Genomic DNA, 5,000 nt, shown 5'->3' on the forward strand with positions numbered 1-5,000 from the left:
ATTCCCATATATGGATTAACATTTTTTTATACTTACTGGTAAAAAAGAAAGTAGTGGTAAGTACACCAGGATAAAAGTAGTAGGGAGCATAAAGTAAAGTAAAGGAAGTAAGTAAGTAAGTAAATTAAAGAAAAGTAATAAGAAAAAAGACACAGGTAATTCCAATCAGTTTGTCAGGTGTTGTGTTGACAGTGGCTTCTAACTTCCGTAACTTAGAGGTGAGATGAAAAGTAAACACAGAGTCTGAATTACTCTATAGGTCACTTGTACTGAAGGTGGTGTGTGTGTGTGTGTGTGTGTGTGTGTGTGTGTGTGTCCAGAAACCTTGAACACCACCGCGGCTATCAACATTGCAATCGCCGTTAATGTCATGTTTATCACCAATGTTACCACTATCCCATCACCATTCTATCATCTTCACCATCACCAGTTTCTCTCTCCACTGTAATCACTCTCCTATCACCTTTAAACCACTGTCTTAATTACAAAGGTATCGTGAATATCACCTTTATCGCTACTATCCTATATCACTTCTATGAACGCATGTCACCATCTTGTCATAGCCACTGTCACCTCTATCCCTTCGTCAGCGTCGTTAGCCTGTCACCTCAACCTGTCACAGACTATCATAATATTCTGTCGGTTTGTCACTTATGCAAATCTAATAAAAAATCAAGGAAGACTTGTCTAAAATTGACTTTAACAACACGATTCAAATCCAAAAAGAGTGTATAGTTAATATTGAAGCCAATAATTCTGAGTCCCGTAAGGTAAAAGTTATAAAGTGAGTCCCATACGCATTACTACCCATCAGGAACAGTGTGGTTGGCCTTGCACTTGACCACACCTTCACAGCCCCTCTTCCAACTTTAGGACAGGTGGTGAATGCTGTGTCCATTAACCCGATTTAACCTTAAACAGTAACCCAGTCTGTGACCTTTTGACTTTGTGATTAATTTAATTCGTGTATTTATTCATAAAGACAACTTACAATGGATAAGAAAGAGTTTTGAACCTGTAGGAAAAACTCACCAAATATTGAATGTTGTGAAGCGCCGGGTGACTAGATTCAATAATTTTTCGTTTTGTTTAGTTTTTTTTTATAGTATATACGATATGTTTTAACCGAACGAAAATATAAGCAAAGAGGAAGTAAAGAATAGAGAGGAAAATAAACAGAAGGCTAGAGATATTTTGATAAGCTAACATGACTAAGGTAAAGATGTAAAATGAAAGAGAACTAACATTAGAAAGTAACACAAGAAAGTAAATATGAAAAAAAAAGAAACACTACAGCAACGTCAGGAAGAAAAAGTAACAGTAGAGTTGAGTAAATTAAGAAAGTTACATAACAGTAGAGTAATATCAGCAAGTAACACATCAGTAACATAATAAGGAAAACGTAACACAAGCTTAATATAATAAAGAGAAAGTAACACAAGAATAGAGTAACACAAAGTAACACAATAATATAAGTAATAGAAAATAACACAGGAATAGGAGAGAGAGAGAGAGATTGAAAATGATCAAGGGGTTAGGGAAAGCAGTTCGAATGTAAACAAAAGGTGACCGCCACTCCCTCTTCAACCACAACTAGCGACTCTCCCACACACCACCCACCCACCTTATTGAAAACTAATGACACCTACGGGCTATATTTAGCTCTCGTGGTTATACAAAGTAGGGTAATTGGGGGAGACTTTACGGCATAATTACTAACAATTAAGTGAAGTTATGAGTAGAATTATCCCCCGGAGTATTTTACTTTATCTTAGCGAGTAGAGGAGGTTTGGCACCCAAATAACACGCTACAGTTCACGTGCAATGGGGCTGCTATTTTCTCTCTCTCTCTCTCTCTCTCTCTCTCTCTCTCTCTCTCTCTCTCTCTCTCTCTCTCTCTCTCTCTCTCTCTGCTTATTCCTCATTTATTGATTTTCCCTTTTTCTTTCTGTAATCTCCTTCCTTGTCATCTTCCTCCTCCTCCATTTCCCATATTCTTCCTCCGCATATCAATTATAATCAAATATCCTCCTCCTCCTCTTTATTCTCCTCCTCCTTATTCTCCTCCTCCTCCTCCTCCTCCTCCACCTCTTCCTCCTTCCCTTACAGAAAAAATATTAATCCCTAATAATTCCTTACCTTCTCCTTCACTAGTTATCTTTCTAAGTCGATATTACTCATCTCTATTCACAAAAAAAATAGAAAAAAAAGTTAAAAGGAAAAATCGGATATATAATTACTCGATAGATTAATGAATACGTAATTAAGACGGGTCTGGCCCCCGATCCCAATTGGATTAGATGAGTAGTTCTCCAGGTAAAGAATACAGGTGGTGGTGGTGGTAGTGGTGGTAAGTCTTCTGGTAATGAATCAAGATCGTGGTAGGGTGAGTCAGCGAAGATCTGAGTCTCTTGTCGTTTTACAAATGTGCTTTCAGAAATATTGATGTGATTTCACTTGTAAAAATATCTGTCTCTCTCTCTCTCTCTGTCTCTGTCTCTGTCTCTGTCTCTGTCTCTCTCTCTCTCTCTCTCTCTCTCTCTCTCTCTCTCTCTCTCTCTCTCTCTCTCTCTCTCACACACACACACACAAAGAAAACATACATGAAAGAAATCGTTGATAATAATAACCTCAGAACAAAAGATAATAAGAACAATAACACAGACTGAAGGACAAATTATCTCTGAGTGTAAGCGGGTGACGGCAGGAAGGAGGAAGAGGCAGAAAATGTGATAAATAATGGTTGTAGGAGAATGGTGCCAGACACAAGTGACGGAAGTGAAAGATAAAAGTAAAATTTTTGGTGTCTGTTGGAGAGAGAGAGAGAGAGAGAGAGAGAGAGAGAGAGAGAGAGAGAGAGAGAGAGAGAGAGAGAGAGTCTTGCCCGTCTCTTTGTCTGTCCGTTGTTATATATATCGAGGTATTCACTTTATTTTAATCAACTTTTCATAGTTTTCCCGCTGATATATTAAATAAACTGGCATAAGTATGTTGGGAGGGACAGCGGTGTTATTTGGCCATTACAATATCCACAATCGGGTAAACGTACAGGGACACACACACACACATACATACAGACAGACAGACACATATATATATATATATATATATATATATATATATATATATATATATATATATATATATATATATATATATATATATATATATATATATATATATATATATATATATATATATATATATATATATATATATATATATATATATACACACACATACATACAGACAGACAGACACACGGGCACAGGATAATTTTGATAGTCCTCGTTTCTAAAGGTCAAAATATCACCAGTCAGATATTTGATAATTAATGAGGAACTTGATTTACTTAAGAGTTCCCCTTCTCTTCTGTTCTTTCTTTTCGTTTTCTATTGAGAAGATTCTGATTTTTTTTAATAGGTTACTCGCTTACGTCTGTTCACCTTTTTATTTATTCTCATTTAAAAGAATTTATGTTAGTTTATGAACACTTCTCTTTGTGGTATATGGTAAAATTAAAATTACAATAAAATACTAAAGCATAATATATATTCCAAAGAGTCTTAAAACATTTCACCTCAATTATGTGAAAAGTAAATGAGTACAAAATATATTCAGTGTCCCTCTGTGATGCATGAAAACAGATCCTTAATTAAAGCAATAAAAAAGGAGACAAAAAGAGGCGACCTGGTGATAAAACTCCGCCTCGGCTAATTAATGAAGAACAGTCAAAAATCCTCCCTAATTGGAAATCACATCCGTCAAAATTATTTTCTCAGATGCGCTGGGCAATTAATTATTACGTCAACCATCAAGGTAATGTATTGTTAGGCCCGAGTTGGGAATGAGGTGATTAGTAAGAGGCTTATGATACAATGGTGATAATTAAAATGTAAATCTTAATAACGGGAATTAAAAAGTAAGAACAGTAATAATAAAAGTAATAAAAATAAGTGATTATAATATAGTCATAATGATGATAATTATTTAACCATTATATTGTATGTCTAGGAAACTGTTGCAGCTAAAACAGTTCCGTAGTTGATCCTCTCAGGCACAAGGATCTTACAGGGAGTCTGGAGTTTTGCAAAATATGATCATTATCCAACAGTTTCAAAAAGTAAGTTATAATAATTATGTACAACTGTGGCAAAAATTTCTTAACACTTAGCATTATTTATTAGTGGGTCAAATATGGAATTGGTTTATACTTGCTGTAACACACACACTCACACTCACTCACACACACACACACACACTCACACACTCACACTCACACACTCACACATACTACTACTACTACTACTACTTTGCTGTCACTCGTAAACGAGTATGACGATCATCCAGCTCTGATAAAAGTATATGTGGTATTATGGATGTTACCTCGGTTGGTGAGTTCTGAGGTGACTGAAGAGGCCGATACGGGACCGGCAGGGTCGATCACAGATGTTGCACGTGTCGGGGGCTACATCTAGTGCGGGAGGGGCGGCGGCAGCGTCTTTCCGTCTTTGACGCTTGTCTGCCTAGTTATGCAGTCAGGCTAACTCGAAAGTATTGACACCTTCCTATGTGATGCTTCTCCAAGCGTTATGGTGTGGAGTAATCGACTCCCAGGTGAGGGGGTCGATTTGGCACTTTTTCGGGTTTGTCTTAAGACTATCCTTATACCTTTTCAATTGCCCGCCGGCGTTACGTTTACTATTCGTTAGGTGACTGTAAAGTAGCTGCTTTGGCAGTCTACTGTCGTCCATGCGGGCAACATGGCCAGTCCAGCGTAGTTGTTCATGGATAATGGGAGCCTCGATGCTCCTACATTTGGTGTCACCGAGAATACTGGCATTTGTTCTCTTGTCTTCCCAGTGAACTCGGAGGATGGAACGTAGACTACGTTGGTGAAAGTCTTCAAGCGCCTTGAAGTGCCTCCTGTATGTGACCCATGTCTCACTGCCGTATAGCATACACAAACACACATAAACACTAAACTAAACTACAAAATA

Source organism: Homarus americanus, unplaced genomic scaffold (assembly GCF_018991925.1).
Source record: "Homarus americanus isolate GMGI-L3 unplaced genomic scaffold, GMGI_Hamer_2.0 scaffold18703, whole genome shotgun sequence".
Lineage (NCBI taxonomy): Eukaryota > Metazoa > Arthropoda > Malacostraca > Decapoda > Nephropidae > Homarus > Homarus americanus.